Genomic DNA, 23,920 nt, shown 5'->3' on the forward strand with positions numbered 1-23,920 from the left:
AAGACGATAAACAGCAAAGACATTTCTTCACAGCCTGTTTTGCTCATATTCACTAAGGGTGCAAATAATTCTGGAGGGCACTGTATACATACATTCTAAACAGAGGATTTAGTGAAAGAAAGTCAGACAGAGTCTTCAGGATTTATCCCTTTGAAGCTAAACATCTCTCCTCCGTTGGCTGTTGAAAATGTGAAAGTTGAAATTACATCCTCAAATGCATAGCAAGCATGGTGCAATCGATGTAAATAATGCAACGCAGCAGCACATATTTCCCACCTATATCTAAAGACTGAGACTGCCTAAGTTAGCAAAGTCACAGGTGGGTTCATTATGAATGCCAACCCACCTGTGGGGAGTATGAATGTATCAGCCTCATTAAACAGAAGTCAGATCAGTGGAAAATGATCATCCCACTGGGACGGTAAGCATTCACTGTGCAACATATCTATCGTGGTGCCAAAAAAACAAAAACAAAGATGCTCAGCTTTAGAGAAAACCAAAATGTGCGCTAATATGTGGAGGCTAATGCTAGGAATATAAACAAGAATACAATACATGATCCATAAAGACTGGTGACCTGCCTTGCACATGTCTCACACTGAAATACAAGGTTAAAATACAAGTATGAATTAATTTATTGACTGTGATTGTCTGTTGTCTCAGTAATACATATTATCATACATGGGCAATATAGTGTATATATTGATTCAGATGTATGTGTTAACATATCCTTGCACAATATGATGAAAGAATATGATTACTGAATTACAGATTTTTGACATTTGAACCCCCTTGTCATTCAGTTTGTCTGTTATTCCAACACTTTGGTCCACAGCAAAATATCACTGCTGCCATGGATTGTATTATGGAGATTCATGATCCACACCTTTTTTTGAATGACACCTTTTCCTCTCGCACCACCGTTGTTCTAAAATTTCCAACAGTCCTCATACCTCCCTGACAAAACAGGCTGCTTGCCATTGCCTAAAACAACCACAATCACAAACAACAAACCACCAAATCATGGTTAAAACCAGACTAAAGATGCTAGCGGCTCTGTGAGGATAACTAAAAAATTCATCTTGTGGAAAAACAAATGTCTGCACCAAATTTCTTGGCAAATATATTCAATAGTTTCCCTCCAAGCAAAACATGTCAAAGTCATGGTGCCGCTAGAGGAAAAATCTGAGCATCATCAAAGTGAGTAGGATGAGTTCTCTGGGGACCATGTCCATCCATCAAGTGGTCTAGACGGAAATATCTCAAAAACTAAAGTGATGGTTTCTATTTTATATTTATGATTCTTGACTTACTTTGTCTTATTGTTATGCACCAAAAAAACCAAACAAAGCAAATTCATTATATGTGAAAACCTCCTTGGCAATAAACTGATTTCTGATTCGGAGGTTGACAAATGAACAAATGACTGACATGATGTTTAGCGTGTTCATTAAAGTGAAAATCTCATTAAAATCTCAACTTCACTATCCAAGAGTCATGCCGCACACCATCAGTAATGCTTTATATCAGATCATGCTGGTGAATGCAGATTTCTCTCTAGACAAACCACCCACTCACTTCTGTTTAGGATATAGCCATACAGTTCCTGTGGGTGGAAAGTTTTCCCGTGACTGATAACGCCCACGACCAGAATTTAATTTGGGAAATTAGGGCAAATATAGAGCACTTCTATTGGAGGGAATCAGATCTCTACGGCAGCCCTATTTTGTGATTTAACTTGGTAGAATGGGTCTATTTTTACTTGCCTAGTGCAGCTTCAAGCAAATCTTATTAAAGAAAGCGACGTGCGGGTCAGCGGTCTCTGCTGAAGATAACCACTGAAGGTCGAGACATTCATCCACGTCTTAGATGTACTGATCCAGGCATTCGCTGCCGTTTCAGAATGCGTGGCCCGGCCGCACTCATCTCCAATCCAATCCCTGCTCGACACTCTCCTCCTCTGCCTCCCCCCTTTCATCTTCCACCGCCGCCCTCATTTCCATTGTGCTTGTGAGGCAGAAGCAGCACCTAATCATGCAAAATGCCGGTGTGTCCTCAGCTTGATGGAGGGAGCAGCGGAGACGGAGGACGCTCATGACCTGTGAATGCATTTGTTGACCCTTAGGTCAGTCGCTTCAAGCGAACTGTTATTTTAAAGAGCTGGACCTCTGTGTTGTCCTTGCTTTCATTTCTTATTCCACCAACCAAACGTCATTCCCGCTTTTTACAGTTTGCATATGTATTATATTTTTTTCATTCTCCTAATTATTCTGTTTTGGTTTATCCTTCATTCATCTAGCCAGGCTGACCGAGATAACGCAGCACCGGCCGGTTTACTACTAGCAGGTCAAAAAATGTTAAATGGTATTGCAGAAACCTTTACTGCCATTGTTTCCGACAACAACATTAAAGCGAACTGTAGTAAACAAGTAAACTAGAATTGCAAAAATTAAGCATATAACAAATACATTTAAAAAACAGCACATTTTCAGTCATTCATGACCATGACAGTCATAATCATGAAAGGTCACAGGCCGAAAGGGTACTTTTAAAATCGTATCAAGTCATTTTTCAATAACATTTACTTACCGTAAATAGCACTGCGTTTCTGGTTTCCAAGAAAAGGCCTACCACTGCATTCACATTAAAATGCATTTATTGTGAAAACATGCATAAAGTGATGAGTTAGCAGCTGTAGCTTAATGCATCAACATAAGCTCACTCATATCTGACCAGTTTTATAACAGAACGTGCAGCGTGGAGGACTGAAGGACTTCTTCCACAGCAGTCTGACAAACATCGACAGCTATTTACAATACGGCGCTAATTGGATCAGTGAGACTGGCACATGAATAATGACTTTAATATATGTGTATTAATATATCTTAGATATAATTCCCAGTAAATTAAAACAAGGTGAGCGAGTGTGTGCTGAGGGAGGGAAAGGCTCATCGCTGTTCTTTGTGCAGGTGAGAGGAAAGTGAAAGAGGCGACTCAGCAGAACAGCACTGAAGAATGAGAACTCTGGCCCTGCTGTGGTTCCTTCAGCACTTATAACTGCAGCCTCAGAGATTTTATACTACCTAGCATACAACTACAGCTTCCCCAAGAGGAGCATCGGCCAGGCAGACAGTCTCCAGATGCTTGTGTAAATGTTCTCCCCACGTGTGAACAAATACAACCTAAAACAAACTGGCTCATACACATGCAGTGTATCCATCTTCCTCTGTTCCCCCTCCCCCCCCCAGGTCAGCAGAGCAACAATATTGAGTCAGAGATATGGCAAGGCATGGTAGCAGATCTGTGCAGATAAAACATCTAGGTTACATCCCAGCGGATGTTCTGTACCCTGACTTGAAACACATTTCCACTTCATTCTATTCTGTGAAAAAAAAAAAAACCTCTTGATGTTATTGTATGTGATTCTGAGGAGAAAGTCTTGTCCTGAGGGGACACAGAAGCATTTCGCACCTGTTTCTCTATTGTAACAGGTTGCATATTGCTGAATCTTTTTTCACTACTGAAGTTTTATGATGAGGTGGAAACTGACAGCTGACATTATAGTATCATAGTGGGGTTTTTGGCTGTGGATTATCCATATTTCAGAAAACTGGAATCCAGCTAGAGTTGGTTGTATTTTTTTGAAAAGAGGATTATTTCAATGTTGCTGACTTTTTTTTCCCAAATAACAAAGAAGAAATACTGAATGTTTATTTGAAAATGCACTACTTTACAACTTTAACAACCAGGGCTCGTATTTAATCTTTAAAAAAAGGGGTCCATCCCTATGTTCCCAGGGTCTTATGTGAACGGGCTTTAAGTAGGGGAGAGATTGTGGTGCGAATTCTATACCACAGCTCCAGTTATTTCTTTAATCTGAAAACCTCCCAAAATGATGCCAATGGGCCTCATATGCTTGCATATAAATCTCGCTATCTTATTGGTGATGGCCTTTTCACCAGCTTCTGGCGAGGATCCGGAGTGTGAGTGTGTCTTGAGTAGGCCTCCAGACGCGGTTGTACAGCTGACGTTGCTCAACTCATTTCTGGTGCCTCCGCTGCCTGACTTGGGCGGCTAGCTAGCATGGGAGTCAGCTGCTTTTTACAAAATGGGCAAACAGGCTTGTCTGTAATTTTGCCGTCTATGGCGTAGAACCCGAAATGCTTCCACGCACTGCTTCTCAGACGCTTCGGTGTGGCGATTATTTGATCAGCACGGCTTTGCTCGCTAGTCTCCATTTTTATTTATTAGGTTAGGTTACTGATAGGTCAATAGGGCGTGCAATAAGTCAAGCTGGTGGTGAATTTTAAGAACGCCCTCTGCTGGACCACAAGGTAAACTACTTCAAAACGGTCTGTACTGTAGTGCTTATTGACTGTAAATTTTGAAATCGAACATAATTACAGTATGAATAAAATTTTTTTTTTTTCATGTTTGAACATTCAAATTTCGAATAAAAAGTGACAGCCCTAGCTGTTTGTTGATTAGGTCAAAAAGCCAACCTTTAAGTCAAGTTTTCTATAAAACATGAATCTGTTTGGCAACAGCTTTATATTAAGTAGTATACTTAAAATTACTCAATAATGATGAGATATAATCATTAAATTAAAATGTGGCGTTATATTTACTGATAACAGCTACACAGTTAGCCATAGTAATAATTACCAACTGCTGGTTTTAAACAAGTGTGGTGACTGTTTTATGAAAAAAGAAAACTGAACTACCTGTATGTTGCGTCTGACGTTTGATGACCGACAGGACCGACAGCTTCACAGCTTTGCATCCAGAAAGTTCTGTTTCGAAGCTTTTAAAGGTGATAAGCTTCAAGCACTGATACGGTTTGACAGTTAAAAGGTTTAACAGGAGATTCTGACAACTCTGTCCACCAGCTGTCTGTTTTTTACACTTCACAATAACCAAAACACCGGCTAGCTACCTGTCAGACGGTAATGTGAAGTGATTATAATCCACCACTATGTTGGTGTTTTTGAACGACGAAAAGACAACGTCCATTCTCTCTCTTTTTTTTTTTTACTCCAAAATTATACAAAGTGCTGTCTCCATCTTTGGCCAAGTGTAAATAGTAAAGACCCCAGCATGCAGTGAACATACACGAGGTTTTTCTGTTTGTTTTTTTCTGTTAATGTTTGACCAACAAATGAACGTTAATTAGCTGACAGTTATCATTATAGCTGGTGAAGTCAACGGGTGCCAACTAAAACCTTCACCTCCTGCAGCTTGGTATGGCACTGTTAATGACGTAAGTTTTTCTATTGAAAACTGTGATTTTGATTTGAAAATGGTTCATCTTTGAGCCCTATTTCAGATCGTCATGACCAATAACATATTGTACAGTCATCCCCAAACCTGTCTCAAAAGGTGTGCCTCTGTGTCCATACTTCAGCCATCTAAACCCTGAACCTCAGAGATGTCCAGAGCTCTATTAAAAAAAGAAAACAGAAATATGATAAATAGCTTTTGTTTCTGATTACCTTCATTTTTATCTTTCACTTCAAGTCTTTTCACATCCAAAACTTCAGTTCATTCAGTAACTCAGCTGTTTCTAAGTTCTAAACCAGGGTTATGTTGTTTTTCCCCCCAGGTAGATCTAGTTCAGCAGGTTTACAGTCTACAGCACAACGAATCAGGAAACACTGATGTGCTGATGTCTTTCCCCTACTGTACATGTAGCAAAACTCTATGTCCTATGTCTATGTCCTTCATCTGGTTAACATCTCTGAAAACCCAAGAGCAGTCGGGACACTGCCGTGGCTTCTGAAAGCTGCTGTCCTCCTGCCACAGCGGGTAGGTCTGGCTCGTGATTACAGCTGATACAATTACTAATTGACAAAAAAAAGAAGAAAAAAAAAGGAAAAACTGTCTCAGCCCAGCTCTGTCACAGTGGAACACATTAAATATTAATAGGATTTTCCTATTTTGACTGCAGAATATTTCCAGTTTTCCAGCCTTTAAGGCCTTTGACACGTCCTTTATTAAATCCCTTTGAGCATTTAAAGCTGACCTGAATGCAGAGCGGACTGACCTGAGACTGCAATAAACCTGTGAGGACGACTGCCTTCTTTTGGAAAGTCTGCAAGCTTGGATATTAATCCACAAGCAAAGGCAAGTCATGATTATTTCTTTTTCTCACTGTATATCAGTGGTATGTAAAATATAGTTTGTAGTTATTAGGATTCCTTACTGTACAATATATGCGTTCAACTAAAAACACAATAAAGAACTAATGTTACTAGACAAAATCATATATTTTAGGAATGCAAACTTTCACGGGCAAGAAAATGATCTCTGGTTACACCAACAGCCTCAAACTGAAGATGACAGTGGTGTTCTGTGGGCGGGCACTTTGTTTCCTTTCGGTACAACTTGAAAATTTCATGGATTTCTTAACGACCAAAACAGCACGCTATGAACATTTGAGCATAGTGTGTACTTTATAGTGTTAGGATATAATATGGAACTTGAACAAAGCTTGTATCCTATAAAATCTAGTGGGTTTTTTTTACCTTCCTCCTACTCACAGAATTCATTTCCTCTCCTCTGGATTTTACAGTTGAATGAACTGTAAGCATACTGAGGAGGGAGCAGATAAAGAATCTGGGCGTAACGTGTTCTCGTGGCCTAGTGGTTAAGACGAATGCCCTGTAACTGTAGTGTCGCCAGTTCGATTCTGGCCTCTCTCTCTCTTCCCATGTCTGTATGTACTGTCAGCAATCCAACACAAGCAAAAGTGCAAAGATTTCTTTAAAAAAAAAATAACGCAACGGTGTAATTTCCACTAGAGATGGAATTTTAAAAAATCCTATTTTTTCAAAATAAGAGGCAGTTCCTGGTTCTAAACAGTCTGTCCAGCGGCCATTTTCCAGAGTTTACTAAGATTTTGGTACACTCATCTAAACTGCCACCTAGAGGCTCCCCCAGCCTGCTGATTAGTGCATATTTTTGGGAGAAAGTCGTTATATTTACATTTTGATTTAAAGGAGACAATGTGTAATCTTATTATTGTAGTACAGAGACACTTTGAAGGAAACTGATTAGGACAGTTTTCCTGATGCCTGATTGAAGAATAATTGAAAAATTGATTTTTAGTGACTAAAACTATATTCTGCTCCTAATATTTTATTGTGGTTTGTGGTTAGAGATGTGATTACAGCATTGGCTCAGCCTCAGCTCTCTAATAAAACTAAACAGGAGTTTATTGCATTAATGATACAGGCCACATCTCAAATTCTATTGTTAGACTTAAGGAAAACAAAAGATTGTATTATACTATGTCACTGGCTGTAAATGTATGTCAATAAATAGCATTCACATAGTTTTCTTGTTTTCTGTCTGGATGAAGAACCCCAGACTTTTGAAACTTTCTTTCTCCGCTGTAACACAATAAAAAAAGCCATATCAAAGTAATCCTTAAAACACATGTAGGTTTTCAAAGGGGGGGGGGTATCAACTGTTTACATCAAAAGAGAACACGAACTGATAACAGCCAGACATCACTAATTCTAATTAAAGTGTTTGATTCGCTCTTATCATGTGTAATAATTCAGCTTGGCATTAAATGAAAGTCGCTCAGGCCCCATCTGAGACGACCCACATACGAGCAGAGGAAACGACTCCGTCCTGTGGGTTTATTATCCCCTGTGGCAGCAACTCTAAAGGGATTCACTGACCTTTGACATCATGCTGATAAAAAAGATCACTCATCAACTCCATCGCATTTTTTTTTTTTTTTTTTTTTTTTTACTTGACAGTTTAAAAACAGGCCGCCAATAGCACAGTGAGCCGCCTGTTTATTACGTAACACTGTCACATCCTGCTTTGTCACATTATATCATTAATGAGGATAACAACCTCTCTGCCTGAATACAGGCTTGCACCACACACTCCCAACGGACGCCATAGAAAAATGAAAACGGTATGAATTAAAAAGGCCGGTACTAGCCGTTAATTTCAGTAAATGATTATCCTGCCACTCGTACAGCAGCATTTTATCTCAGCATCAGTATAAAGAAAACATTAATCTTCCCGGGCGACAGAAACCAATAAAGCATTAAAACTTTTAAACTGCACTCAACATTTCTTCTTCTGTGGCATGCGTGCGAAGACTATTTTTAATTGAGTGTTGGCTCCAACCTGCTTCCCCTGCTGCATCTACTTGAACCTGAATTACAGGGGTCTGCCTGTGCAAGAAAGCATGGTAATAGAATATGGCCGCAGGTCATCACATTTAATAGTATGACTCATCATTAACACTTGGCAACAGCGATCGATCAGGCGTAAGTGAAAAGAATACTTGAAAACAAGGCTGGGCTAGAGACTAAGTGCTCCATCAGATAAAGGAGAGCCATAAGTCACAGTCGGGATAGAAGGAGGCTGCTGGTGTTTTCCTCACTCTAATGAAGGTTCAGATTACTGCTCATCAGTGTCACTCTCCACAGACAGGCAGCCACAGACTCTAAATGCTTCCTTCTTCAACCAGGATGGCTGAGGTTGGCCACTCTTTATCTGCTGATCCTTGACAGAGCCGTAGCCTGCCACCAAAAGAATTCAAATTTTATATTCCTATTATATTTTCTGAAAATGTTATCTCCCTACATGAAGATCTAAATGCTGTTCCAAAGCTTCTCCCCACTGCCGGTGTAGATTTCCGGCGGAGATATGCTAAATCCCTTCATTGTATTTTACTTGATGTAGTGGTTTTTGCCTAAAAACAGTCACATTTAAAGATATTTAGTTTAAAAAGTGTCAAAATCAGCTGTCAAAGCCACACATCAGGGATTTTAGAAATACTCAGGTCATGAATCAAGTTCCTCCAATGCAACACAAGCCCCTCTCAGAATTTTTTGATGACACAAAGAAATAATAACTTTATAAATATATTTTCTGCTTTTTTACCCCTCATGTCTAAATTAATCCGGGGGAAGACACTGTATGGATTTAGCCCGATTTTCACCCCGAAGTAAGGCCAAATTTCTGCCAGATCTGTTGTCATTTGAAGTTCAGTTTGAGGGCAGTCCCGACGCCGGGTTAATTACGTGAATGATCAACGTCGGACGATCGGAGGGGATTTCTGGAAGGCCAGAGATTTTGGTCGACTGTATGCAGTTTGAGCAGTTCGATTTGCCACATGGCTGCTTTCAAACGATCCGTTATAAACCGCAGTGAGCCTGCGCAGCGTTAACGTAAAATATGCCAGTAGCACCACAATCATTCGACAAGGTGACGTGTGCGCTGACAGTTAAGTTGTCAACAAGAGCGCGTCACCCCAAGATGAGTAGCGTTAGGGTTAGCAGCTAATGGTACTTGCAAAGTAGCCTACTCACCCGGCTGAAGGCAACAACTGAGCTGAGCTGTTTTATTTACAACAACAACATATAATTGGAGTGTATTATATTGTTACAAATTTACCTGTAATCATTTTCTATCAGATCATGCACCATGTACAGTATCTGCTGCACATACTGGACATACAGTCTCAGAGGGAGAGGTACACTCCCCTGGTCAAAATTATGCTGTCTCTTCACTGAGAGGAATACAATTCTGGTGGGAAAATCCTGAACCCTTTATTTTTTGTTGGCCTAAAAATAATCTAATTCCTATACTTGAAAGATACAGGGACCATCCTGTAAAATACCCACCATGTACAAGTTTTAATTGTAGAATATAAACTCCCTCTAGGTCCCTAAAACCCCTAAATTCTGAGACCAAATACAGAGGACATGACCTCTGCTTTTTCAAATGGCAGCTCTGGCTCTGATCCCTGAGTCACAATCTCTTGACATTTCAATTTAACACTCATGTAAAACTCACCACTAAATCCAAATATTTTAAGAAATCTGGGCTTGACTGGTCATAAAGTGTGTTATAGATAGTATAGTATAGTTATAGTAAGTTGTTAAGTCAGACATTTTCATTTGACAGAATCCTAAAGCATCTTGTAAAAGTGTGTAAGCAGGTAATTCGCAAGTATATGCTGTATAACTCCGGGCTTGCTTCCAGTAAATTACTGCTTCTGCCTGCTAGACACTTTTGCAACTTCCTCAAATTGTCAAAGCTATCCGTTAACATTCAAACAGCCTCAGCAACTCATACAAAGCCAAGAAGCTGAGGAGAAGCTGCGTCCACGAACAGCACAAGTCTGCCAACACTGCTAAGTATTTCATGCTTATCGTTTCTGTCCCCAGGCGCTGAAGATTTTGAATCTTTAAAATGTACTGTGCAGTAATACTTGCAAGCGCTCCATCCACGGCCCTGCAGGGGATGCAACGCACTGCCAAAGACATTGGTTGCCATGGTAACGCTGACAGCACCTCCCCATAAGAGCTCTAATTGATAGCAGCAGATAGCTGCAGAGAATTAAGCATCGCGCCCGGATCACTGGCACTACGTGCACACAAAGGCAGTGACAGCCAGACAAAACCCACATGCAGACCCATGTGTGGCCAATCCAGGCTTCAGATGTAAGGGTGCTCTGCTGGGACAAATCGGCACCCAAAATCCTGTGACAAACCTTAAATAACCCCCCTTTTAAAGTCATGTTCACTCCTAAAGAAAAACCCTACTTTTTAAAGCTAAAATTGCTTCTTTTTTTCATTTGTGTGATACATTAATGTCAGAAACCGTCATTTCTAATGATCTCGTCCTTTAGCTTGTATTTTTTTTAGCAGAGAAAAAACCTTTCAGGTTGAAAAAAGAAATTTGCCATTCTGTGTTTTTTCTACCAATTCTGAATTGCCCACAGGAAAAGCACTTCCCACAAAATTTGATGAACCTGCTTCTCATTTAGTTAGAGATGCCATTACTTTGCTGAAATGACTCGGAGTAAATCGCCTCGCTGCTAGAAGTATAATTATGAATGATTTTTGTATTTAGTATGGCAGCGTTATGTCCACGAATGTCAATAAAGCTTGAGTGGTAAGTCTTTTTTATGGCTGTGTTTCAGGAGCAGCAGCAGGGCTAATGCTGAGAGAGAAAGTATTGAGCCATGAATCGACAGAAGCCAAAGTCGGGAGAAAAAATGAACTAACGGTGCCTCTGCCTCTCTGTATGTCTGTCTGCAGACAGCTGGAGCAGACAGACATCAGCTTTTTGGCAACACAGTGAGCTGAATGAAAAAGCTCACACAGACAGAGAGGACTGCAGGGTTTGAGTTTTTCTCTGCCGTTTCTTTGCTCTGGTTGCTTGTGTTCAAATTAGACATCTTTACTGGGCTTAAAGCTGACACGACACACTGGCAAAAATGAACGAGATGAAACGCGAGTTGGACGTATATTGGTTATGAAATAGATCAGAATACAATGAAGTTCAGGCATGTCAACTTGAATCCGCTGGACTTGATGCAACACTGAGCACCGAGTGAACAGAAATCCAGAATGAAGCCTGTCACTACGTACTGATTAGAGCTCTGTATTAATGACTTTAGCTTATCACAGATACATCATATCGGAGTATACAAAGCTGGATTACCAACTGACCAAAATGCCCCGACGCCCCAGAATGTCTTCCTCACAGGAGGCGTTTCAGCCACGTTTTTCAGTTGCTCGTCTTCCGGATGTCTGACGTAACAGATACGTTCCTATTTTAAGGCTAGTATTTGAATTTATATAGTGCTCACATGGTGTAGATCCCTACCACTAATTAAATGGCAAACAGCAAACCTGGGGCCAGCACAAACGTGCCGGTTTGTGAAGGGTCTCCTGTGTGCACTGTACTCATAATCTCATGAAAAGACTTCGACCAACAACGAACGAACACTACTAACAAGTATTGTGTGTGTGTAAACAAAGCCTGATCTTATTCCTGTGCCACACAGTTTAATCCGTTGACATAAATAAGTTTGGGGAAAGCTTTCAAGTTGTATCACATAGACAAAGAAGAGACAAAAGAACAGTAAATGCAGGATAAATTAATACAAAAGGATGTCTTTAGTGTCACTAATTGATGGTTATTATAGTTCTCTTTACTTTATTATACTTTTACAGGCTGCGATTTCATATATTTGAGTCTTTCATAAGTATATTTTAAGTTTTTATTGTTACTAATTTTATTGTTTCAAAATTTTAGTGTTAGTGTTGGAGCAAACTCCATCTGCTGTGGAAGACCATGAGATGTGGTTGAAAGCTCGGGAGAAACTCTGGGCCTTATGTACGATTTATTTTCTAAGGTACAGAATGAACTTTCATGCTCAACATTACATGTCCTGCTGAGTACATATAATGGCCAAGACTTTAATAACCACATTTAAAGGGATATTATCACATTTTTGGTATATGTTATGTGTTTATCATAACAGTCAGGCTCTATTATCCTCGATCCACTGAGCAACACAGGCCCTAAACAATCTTTACCGCTAAATGTAAAATCGTGTTTTATTTCCAGACACCTCATCCACCTGGACAACGGCTTTGTTTGCTCTGTGTTTCCAACTTATTGCTCGTTGTAGGGCTGTGGTTGATGTGGCTGATAGGAGCTGGAAGTGAGACGGAGAAGAGAACGGACAGTCAGAGAGAGCCAGCAGGCAGGGGGTGAAGGGAAGCCATAACAGCTGTCATTATTTATGTGTTCAGAAGCACACAGCACACACAGCAACGGTAATAAATATGGAATCATGCAAAACACCAGCGCAACGTCAATCAAAGGCTTTAAAATGTGAGCGAGGGAGAGCTATTGCATGTCATTGTTCGCACTGAAGCAAAAATAAAACACAAAACACACTATCAACTTTCCATCCAGGCGATGTACCCGGGGCTTTAAAATGGCTACAAAGTTAAACACAAAGTCTGGTGATGACCATGATACATGTACAAACAAAGGTTCACTCTCTATATTTCTCTGTTTTTTTAAAAGGTTCTTGAGAAATTGGTTTACTCAAGAATTTGTCATCCTTTAACTAAAAATAAAATTCTGTATACAGATCAGAAAAAAAGTATCTCGTAGAAAACTTGCCATTGCAACTTGTTCAAAGTATCTTCTCTGCCCTGCTTAACATGAAATGTTCCCTTGTTGTATTTTTAGCAATTTGATACACTTGATTATATGTTATCTTTAAAAAGGTAGAATGAGTAGGATTTTGCTAAAAAACAACGTACAGACTCATACAAAAATAATCTCTCTCAATCATCATGACCCACTGTGTGTGTGGCGGTGTCTGTATCTGCAGAGACGCTGCCCTCTGCCTGTATTTTTTTTTTTAGTTTCTTCTTATTTTGCTGTGTTTGGGACGTTTCTGGGCGTCAACCTTTGGGCAGTGGTAGCCCCCAGCCAACAGCGCGCAGGCTGTGATGTCAGGACTCTGTAAAAACAACGGGACCAGGTTACATCGCTGTCTCTGTCTCTCTCCTCTGCTCAACATCTTTCCCGCAGGGTTGTGCGGAGGTGTGGGCATGTTTATTTGTGCTTTAGAACATAACCGCTGTGAAACAATCAGAAAATAATGTTTTATTTATCTGTTTCAGTGCTTTGTTCTCACTAACGCCGCTCCCTCTCCTCATTCACTCTCTTGCTCCCTCGACCACCGCTGCAAGGATCTACTCTTGGCCCATTTAAAAAAAAAAAAAAAGAATGTTAATAACCTGCCTTTGGTTTGTAAAGATCTTTTCCCACTATTATTTGTTGATGATACAAATCTAACAGCTTCAGATAAAGATTTTACAACACTATGACAAAATGTAAATACATTTTTTTTTAAATGGTGTCAGCTATGTTCAATTTTAAGAAGACAAACTTTATATTATTTTCCAATAAAAACAAGAATTACCCTCAAGTCACAGCACAGATATATATAACTAATCTTGCGAGTGTCTTTTACAAATTTCATTAGTCTTATAAGATGAAAATCTTACTTGAAAAATCCACATTGAAAGTATCTGTAAAACGTTAAAAAGGTACCCTGTGGAGTTTTTGACCACTAGTAGGTGCAATGTAGGAATGGGTCCATGCGCACGAGGATGCACACGCAAGCACATCGGCACTGTGGTTCACATTCCTGCTGATGATTTCATGCTGTTCCACTGGAACCGCTGTTCCAGCGGTGTAACACGCAAAGAAACGTTGCAATGCACCAACAAAGGCAGGAAGGAAGAAGACAGCTACCATAGTTAACATGGAGCTAAACAGTGAAGGTTTCAAATTCTTTCACAAACTGGCTTTGCAAAATGTTTTATAAAGAAGGAAATGCATGACATGTTTGTTACACCTGAAGGACGAACACAATGAGTTTTAGTGAGTAACAATGAATATAAACATAACTTGTTTGTTTACGAGAAAAATCCACAGGGTAGCTTTAAAAAGGACCTGTGTTTAAGATTTAGGAGGATATTGGCAGAAATACTGGCAGAAATGGAATATAATATTCAGTATGTTTTCATTAGTGTATAATCACCTGAAAATAAGAGTGATGTCTAGCGCCCACCTTAGGTTCTCCTACACGCTTGGAACAGGAGGGTGAGGGTATTCAGTTGGTTGCAATCTGCAACCTCACCTCTAGATGCCACTAAATCCTACACACTGGTCCTTTAAGACATGGTTTATATTTTTTATAGCGATACTAACTAGTGTTGAAACGATTTGTTAATTGACTAAAAAATTCCATCCAATAAACAGATTTTTGCCAGAGCTTTCAGTTTCAGAATTAAACTTCAAGCTCAATTAGACGATTAATCAACGAATGGATCGCCAGAAAATTGACAACTTTGATAATCAAATAATCGTTTAAATCAAGCAACATTTCCAAACATTCTCTGCTACCAGCTTCTACAATGTGAATACTGTACTGTTTTGGACCAGAAAAAACTAATAGTTTTGGGAAACTGATATGGGACTTTTGTCTGATATTTTACTGACTAAATGAGCAATCGAAAAAATTATCGTCAGAATGATCAGTAATGTAAATAATTCTCAACTTTTATTCTAACCACAAGATAAATATTAAATGGAAACAGGTGTAGAAACCAGAAGAACAAACAATCTTCTAATTAAATGAATCCCAGGCTTGCACTGCGACTCCGCTGATGGAGGACACCGAGATTGCATCAAACAAATCTGGGGAATGGAACCCATATGGCTAATGGATGTGGGTTATGATATTGTTTTGGAAGGCTCCGCAACACGCCGTCCTTCAGATGCAACAGTGCCACAGACCTCCACAAATCATTACTGCGGGATAATAGAACACGCTTGATCAAACCCAGGAGGAAGGCCTGCCAGGGGAAAGAAGACGACCAGTCTGTGAATAATGATTACAGTCACCTTAGTCATATATCATATCCTGAGAGAAGATGACTTGGATAAGGGTGTCAGCATGGAGGGCTGACAAATTTCTGCACCATCCTTAGATTTCATTCCCACAGAGCAACCCTCCTCTCTGTGTCTGCCACCTCCTGCCTCCATAATTGCTTGCTAAGGCAGAAATTAATCCCTGTTGTAGCTACCCAAACACATCTTTGTAAATTGGACGTAGCAGGTTAACCATCATGAATCTGGAGTGATGACACAGCACGCTTCAGGGCCTTCAGGGTCTTGCTCGCTATAGTTATCAGGAACCGGTAACCAAGGTCATGTTGGTACAGTAGGTAGGTCTTTGCCTGAATATTGGATGTATTCAATTAGTGCTTCTGCAAAGGCGAACGTGAGTGAAATGTAATAACTGGTTTGGGCGTAAGGGAGCGGCCGTTTTGACGCACTGGAAAGGCTGCTGTAAAATCAGACTGATAGACTAACTCTTTCCTGCTCTCTTTCCTTTTCACAGATTTCCTGCAGTTGGAAGCCTCCTGGGCCGGCCGGGCTCGGTCGTTTCGTCTGCGCTCCATTTGTTACTCCCAGAAGGTCATCGGAGAGCATTTTCAGGCTCTTCCTCACTGCCCGCTGCCGCCCTGCCCACAGGAGTCATTAAGATGAATAGGACAATATGCTGTCCTGGCTGCTGCTAACTGTGTGCCGTCATGACCTCCGATAGCTCAAATTAGACCTTCAGGAACACATCTAGTCTCATCCTTTGATGAAATCCATGCTCAGGGACTGTGATGCATTGTGGGTGATGTGGAAGTTGCCTTTAGGTTGAGGTGAAAGATGACTAAACTGGGACTAAATATGGATTGTGCAATTCCTCTGACCTAAACAACAAAAACAGGCGATACTACTATTGTGGACAGAGAGGTCTTGACCTCTGTATTTTGCCTGTGAACTTTTAGCAACCTGGTGGGAGTGGGATATTAGGCTGATACAGTATTTTTAGACTTAATATATTCAAATTTGACTACTTTTAGGGACAACATAAATAAATACAATCAATACATCAGTTTTCGTTCGTGTATATTGTTGTGTATGTAAATGTAGAACTTGATAGTAAAACACTGATAGATGTATAGTCACATTTTCTAACCTTTAATCTGAAATAGGGGTGTAAAAGAATATATTACTGATATATGCACATATGCGTTTTGAACACATTATAGGTTATAGGCTAAAAACACAGGCGTAAATAGTTTGGATTTCAGTACTCAGACGCTCAGTCACGGTCATCCTCAGTAACTTTGCAGCAGTTTTCACCAGATTAATTGTGCTGTGGGTATAAACTGATGTTCCACAGGTTTAATTTTTACCTCATGATCCAATATTGAAGCCTGGTACTGTGCACGACTTGACAGAAGACAGAAGTTAGGGACTGTCTCAAAAGTGCAAATGGGCCAAGGGAGCTTTTCAGATTTTTGTCAAAAGCTCTCTCATTTTTTTTCTTTTTAAACAGACATTCCAAACGTTTTTTTGTTGAAACTGATTTCTACCCAGACCATTAACAGTTACACAGCTTTTATTTAGACTCAGTTTAGACTTACATTTTCCTTTTTTTCAAATACAAATCATGTTTTATTATTTTATTCATTCAGGTACACAGTTAAAATATTATATTGTTCTGTTCTGAGTTAAACTTAAAGATATATGCATGAGGAGCGTTTTCTGATCTGCTATCCCTATGTTTAAGGTTTGGTTAAGTTTAGGAAACTAAAACTACTTGGTTAAGGTTAGGGAAAGATCATGGCCATTTAAAGAAAGATTACAAAGTGACTGTAGGTGCAAGGAAAATGATTGCACTGATAGAAACTGATGCTACTTCCTGTATCCAAGCCTTTATTCCCCAGTGATTTTTACTCAGAGCACTCTCAGAGCTGTTGGGTGGTGTGGAGTCCAGTGGTGCAAGCAGTGCATGTTCAAGTCTGAAACACAGTAGATACAGTGCAGAACTGGGATAACCAAGTATCTTGAGGAGCTTACATAAGCTGCAGTATCATGCTGTTGCTATTAAACCAAAGCACTGCAATATCCAACACACCTAATATCGTCTTTTTTATCCTCATTCTCACAGGCTGCCACAGAGCTTTAGGCACTTAACTAATAGCAAAAGCCTATTAGAGAGTTAATGCAGAGTAATGATGACAAGCAGCAAGCACTGAAAATACCACCTGTACCTGAGACAATAATAAATCGCCTGAAACAAGACCAATTGTGCACTGACACAAACACAAGGGAGAAAGTAAGAAAAACACTGAGGCACTGAACTGTTAACTGGAACATTCAGTTTGAACTAATCCTCTCCACCTTCTGAAGGGAGTCTGAGAGTAACTGTGCCTGTGAAAAGTGGAAAAAAAAAAAAAAAAAACAGGAAAAGACTAAATGAAGCTCTGGATGTGGAGGCAAGTTCATGATCTAGCGGTTTGAGCTGCTCTGTGCACAGACATGCACATGATGTTTGATCCCCGAGCTGCTGCACCAGGAGAGAAGTTTGTTGTAGCTGCAACTTGATCATTCATGCGAAAGAATACGAATTTAAAAGACTTGTTCCATCCTGATGAGGCTTGGAAACTACAGAAATAACACAGCAGAATTTCGAGTATCTGCAAGAATGCTGTAGCCTGCTAATTTTACAGTCAAAACACACACCATAAAGTGCCATAAGGTCACTATAAACTCATTATGGGGACACTATGTGGATATGAAAGAAATCTTTTGAATATGTTTACTCCTGCCTTCTGCATGCAGGCCTATTTTGCAAATGCCTGCACGAAACAAAAGTCTACGGAGAGATGAGTGGGGTTCTGACCTGCTCGGCATCCTCCTCGGGAAACGGCGGCTACCCTTCCAGCCAGACGCTCAGGAGGCACAGCCGCGATGTGGCGGAGGTCAGAAAACCTCTCCACATCTCCCTCGACGGCGCGTGGGTTCAGGTTAAACCGGACAAGTAGCGTGGAAGTAAAGAGGGCTCCAATTCGGACGCGCTGCTCAGCGTGCGGCGTGCGCGCTAGGACGGCTGGGTGCGCAAAGAACATGCAGGAGCGCTCAGTGACAGGCGTCCTGTGGCGACGGGGTTGTTACCTTTTCTCTCGTTTGACGGGACCGTTAAAGTACACAGGAAGCCCTTCTGATGTCCGCTTCTGCCGGAGCGCACTCCTGCAGCATCCCGGGGACTGGCGTGGCGGTGGAGACGCGCGGAGCTCGCCGTGGCACTGCTGCCTGGAGGAGGCTGCGCGGGACTCCAGAAAAACTTGGTATTTCACCCGGATGGGCGTGGTTTCGCGGGACGTGCACGCTTCGGCGAGCTCCCGTATGCTCTGGGTGCACGGTGATGCATGTCAAGCATGAAGGCATACAGAATATAGCCTACCATGCACGTTTTCCTATAATTTGTATATTTGGTCTCACACCTATGTAGCCCACATGGAAACTGATAGTCTGCCTTGTAAACCTGGACATCTATTGCTGCAAGATACTGGCCTACATTGATATCAGAATACAGACCCCACCTCTGAGCAGATTTGTGCTGTTGGACGTAACTTAGTCCATCTAAATGTCAATATATTTTAGCACTATTTAGTTGTACATGTTTTCCGGTACAACGTTATGATGGTCAGTTTGAGAATTTATCAGCAGTCAGGGAAAAGTCATTTGAAAATTTGAAAAAAGTCCAGTCGTGGTTGTAGCCGTGCAGTACAAGGAGCATCTAGGTGTCCACAGGGGCAACTTTTGGACAGGGGTCGCACCCATGGATGTATAAAGAGAACTGGATACAGTGTCGGAGGCGGGGATCGGGGCTGTGCTAGCTGGCTAACTTTCGGTTTAGCCCTCTGCTAACTTGAATGGGGAGAAAATGATTTAATCGTGCGGCTCTTCTAGACTTTCCAAATGTTATCGGATCGAATGGATAGTGGAATGAGGCATTTCGCAGGGGTTGTGACAAATGTAGCCACCGTTTTACAGCCACTTCTTTCACAATGTAAGTCTTTGGGGAAAGTCTTGGGGGGCCAGTGTGCATCACGTGACGGACCTGGAAGTTGTAATTCCACGGTTTGGCTGCTATGTCACATTGACTTCAAAGCCCGGCGCACTTCCTGTGGGCTTGGTCACGCCGCTTCCCAGCATTGGACGCCTGATAGGCGTGCCACTAGATGTCACAATAGATGATTGACAGGTGCTCTCCTCCCCTGAAACACAACAGGGAAACATTTCCTGGCTGCACCTGATTGGACGAACGCTTTCACTCGTGGACTGTCTGCTCCCGGGTTTCAAACCGGACCAACATGGCGGCTCATAGTGCTCCTTAAGACAAGGGTTGGCTAAATCGATCATACAAAATGATTTCTTGTTAATGTCGCCGCAGTGAGACACAAAGTTGTTGTTTTTTTCCACCGTGTTTTCCAGATGAAACGGACAGGTAAAGTGAACCGCCGGCTGCAGATCAGTGCGTTTCCTCCTGCGACCACCAGCAGCCCTCGTCCCATGTCTCCTGCTGAAGCACACAAAGGCTGATGCATTTTGCACATTTATATTTCTGCAGATTAATAGATTAAACAAGTATATATGTAAAAAGACACGTAACGTTTATGCTCGTGTTACCATATTCTAATATTACAACACTCTGAGGAAGCAGTGGCTGTCAATTTCACGATTATACACTGGTGAGCTCGGTATTTAAAACAGGTGAGAGTGCACAGGATGAAATAGTTTTGCAGCTGTGTGACGGGTGTAACCTAATGAGTGTACTTTGCCTAATCTTCCCAGGTCTTTAGTCCGCGGTGGGAACGCACACAACAACGGGCTGAAGAGCTTTTCAGTTCCTTGAAAAGTAGTTCCTTGGGATAAAAGTTCCTGGTACTTTTGGTGGAAAGGCAGCTTTATATTACGACAATAGTTCTCCAAAATGTGTTTGTAAAAACATTTTCGGCGAGAAATAAGCCATGCAGCTGCTGAATCTGTCTTCATTTTAGATCGCCACCAGTTAGTTTAACAGTTTTTCGGCGAGTTGGCTCGTTATTATGAGGGAGCCCTTGCACAGTCCACATAGTCATTTGATCCATTGCTAATATAAACATATTGATTAGAGCAGCTTTAAGTCGCTCTTTATGAAATGGGAGAAGTATATGCTGGATATTGTAGCAGCTTAAGTACATTGTAGCTGAATACTGAATACTTAAATGTGCCTAAATGAGACAGATAAGACCTCAGCTCCCTTATTCTGTTTGCTTCTTTCTTTCATCAACAAATGCTAAAGCTTGTATGTATGCAGGTGCAGGTGCACGTAGTCATGCAGATACAGTGCTTCACAAAAACCTGCATTAAAACTACGCACATATACAGTACACACAAACTCCCGGAATCTACACAGTTTCATCCACAGAATCTGCCGAAGATGAGAAGATATGCATGAAAGTTGTTGAGGATGCATGCATAAGCTTGACCGTGTGTGCATGTTCTCATACATACATAAGTTAATATTCAAACATATATCTGTAGCTGCAGAGCTTTTGTATTCTTCCTCATTTCCATATCGATTCTCCTTATTTCTAAGTTAAATGTGGTGGGATGGGGATTGGGGGAGGTGAATGATTAATATTTGATAAATTATGTATTCACCAACACAGTATGTATTAATAAATTGCTGTGCAGCTGCATGGCACATATTTATAGTTTTTTTTTTTTTTGCTATAAAAAATGAATAAAGAATGAATCTAAAAAAGAAAGAAAGAAGGAAAGACTGAAGCCGTTTTTTGATGTGGAGACTATCATGTCAACAACCAAAGAGTCAGAGTTCAAATGACATCTTTGTTACTGTTAGTCTGCAAACTCCTGACCACACCTGTGTGTGTGTGTGTGTGTGTGTGTGTGTGTGTGTGTGTGTGTGTGAGTAAGAGACTGGAGGAGATTTGGCATTCGAGCTGATATACAGCCTGAGTGTGGAGTGAAATGGACTTTATGTCATATCAACAATATTTGAGCTCCCTCTCTGATTGCCTATATCCTCCCAAATAAGCCATCAGTCTGACACAGCACATTTCAGTGTGCTGGTAAGCAGCTCAATCTGCCTGTGCAGGGGTCCTGCTGCTTCATCCCACACTCGCTTTACAAAAGCTATTTGAGGAAGGCTGGTGTCTCGCGCACCGGCTTTGGGCTGCCAGATGGTCCTGTGTAAGAACTTTGAATTATTCAGCCATCCCACAGCAGATTGAAGCTGTCATGTGTAAGACAAGTTGGCTGGCCTCTTCCTGTGCCGGGGAACACCGGCGGATGAGCGTGAACAGCTTCTGCAGAGACGCTACCCAGGTTATGCAACTCCACATTCAAATTTCACCGATGCACAATTTAGGCCTGGCTCACAATTTACTGCAGCGACAGACACCGAATGATTTTTTTTTTTCTTTTTCGCATCAGACTCAAAGTGTGTTATACTTTCACAGAGAGGGATGAGAATCATAAATTATTCACCTGGTCCGGCTTTTATGTGCGAATGCTGAGCTTACAGCGGCGCTGGCACATCCAGAAACAAGCAGTTAAGCTTTTTAATAGATACACTGTATCTGTTTGTGCCATTCTCTAATGCAACACATTAAGTCAGAGTGTGTCAGACACAATTATGGGAATGACTAAAGTTGGACAAGAACGCGTGAAAAGCCATAAACCAAAACATTGTCATAAATTTTCTGAAAGACATCATGTGGGTCCTTAGACATTTAATGTGCTACAATTACCATACTGGCCATTAGTGATATTAGAGTGAAGCTTTACTGATGGCAGGGATCATGATTAGAGTCATAATTTAGCAGGATAACTCCTGTCACTTTAACAGAGCCATTGACACTATGAACACATGCCATTACCAAATACTGCTGTACAATATATCAACACATTCGGGATGATATGTGTTCCATATTTCTTTTTATCCTCATACCTTCCTCATTTGCCTTCAGCTAAAGCCGGCCACACTTTGTCAAGGTTGAGATGATCTGAACTGAACGACACGTATGTGGTCTCGTCCCTATTTTTAGTTAGCCGTCAAAAGTGTGGGTGGGGGGCTAATCCTTTCCAAACAAGATGAAGAAATCCAATTCACATGGAGGGCGCTGTGTGTATACCTGAGTGTGTGTGGTGTAATCACCCTGAGAGCGGCCCATTAATCCAGTTGGGGGTTGGTGCTTTGATCTCTGGCCGAGTGGCTCTACAGCGAAGCGCTCGTGCTCACCTCCTCTGCTAAGAATCACTTAAAATTAGAAAGGAGACTTCTTGTGTGAAATGGATTAATAGCGCATCTTCAGTCAAGAGGGCTGTCCTGCTCGTACACACTGCTTAGACGTGAAGCTCATTTCGAATAAGTGGTCCAATTTCAGATGAGGGCCTCTTTGCAAGAGAGAAGCAAGGTAGTTATGTACTCTACAAAACAACCTGTGTGAAAGAAAATGAAACCATTTCAGATCCTTACACTGTAATTGCAAAAGGTCTTTACTGCAAGTGTCTGCTAATTGCATCCGACCAATGTCTATGTGCACATACAGTGTGTGTTTATTCCAAACAGTCTAACAATACTGCTCTATGTTAGTAGAGAATTAAAAAATCATTTAAAGCAACATACCACATTTTCTTCTGGAAAGTGGAAACTAAGTCTAAAGTTTTGATAACATTACAATTCATTTGTAGTTTTGCTTAATTAAGTTTAAACAGCATTAATGAATTTTTAGGCTCTTGTTTAGGCACGTGTGCAAAGCTGTAAACACAACACTGAGATATTATCACCTTAAAGGGGAACCACCAATTTTACACATCAAAGTCTGTTTACAGGCGATGCAGAGTGCTACTGCACAGTTGTATAAAGCCTGTTGTGGCTTCAGGGGGAGCTGTGCGAAACCAAATAAATTGCCTTAGGTGATGTCACTTGAGTCCGCGTCAGTTGGGGCTGAAGTTTGAAAATTAAAAAAAAATCTGGGGGTGTGGAGTCGGAAAGATGTGAGATTACCAGACCTCTGTAGCCCGCTCCCCATCTCGGCTTGAGGCTACATTAGCCACTACTAGCAAAACACACCCGAATCTCAGACTGAACTGTCGGCGGTTGAGTTGCATTGTGGGTAATGTATAGGCTGCATCGATTTTGATCCTTTTTTGTGTGAGTGCGATGCTAAATCGGTGGAGAATTCTTCTAAAATTTCATGTGGTGAACTTGTTAGCAAACAGTTGCCTATTTACACATCCAGCGGACACAGAGCGACTTTAGCATTCATTTGGTGTCCAGTTTCTGTCCACCTGACAAATGTAAGTCTAGTATTACTTTCATTTTAGCTTTGTTTTTGTTTTCACCAGTTGACTTCACCACTTTATTCACCAGCTAATTATTAACTTTGTCTGTCTGTTATGGTGCTGGGTAGGTAGCACCTTTCTGCTGAAAACACAGTGGCTGACAAGGGCAAACGCACTGCAACTTAAGAAAACACGTGCAAAAAGACAAAACACTGACAAATTAAGAAAACATCTTCATTCATTTTACAACACATGCGCAGCATTTAGAAAACATGCTGCTAATACACACAACGCTCCCAGTGTTTCCAGAGGACACTAAAAGGACTCACAAAGTCGGGTCCGTATCCAGAACACC

General features: G+C 41.0%; 1 protein-coding gene across 4 annotated transcripts in view; it reads right to left on the reverse strand.

Moving 5' to 3' along the window:
- LOC122862918 (heparan sulfate glucosamine 3-O-sulfotransferase 5) overlaps positions 1–18,572 on the reverse strand; it is a 101,478-nt gene extending 82,906 nt beyond the window's left edge. For 3 of the 4 annotated variants that reach the window (XM_044168790.1, XM_044168791.1, XM_044168789.1), the window contains exon 1: positions 18,110–18,571. The gene's annotated coding sequence lies outside the window, so the exon portion shown is untranslated. Of the gene's footprint in view, positions 1–18,109 lie in introns of all 4 variants that reach the window. The other variant, XM_044168792.1, reaches the window with a different exon arrangement.
- Positions 18,573–23,920: the final 5,348 nt, after the last annotated feature.

The sequence above is a fragment of the Siniperca chuatsi genome, linkage group LG16 (genome assembly GCF_020085105.1).
Source record: "Siniperca chuatsi isolate FFG_IHB_CAS linkage group LG16, ASM2008510v1, whole genome shotgun sequence".
NCBI lineage: Eukaryota > Metazoa > Chordata > Actinopteri > Centrarchiformes > Sinipercidae > Siniperca > Siniperca chuatsi.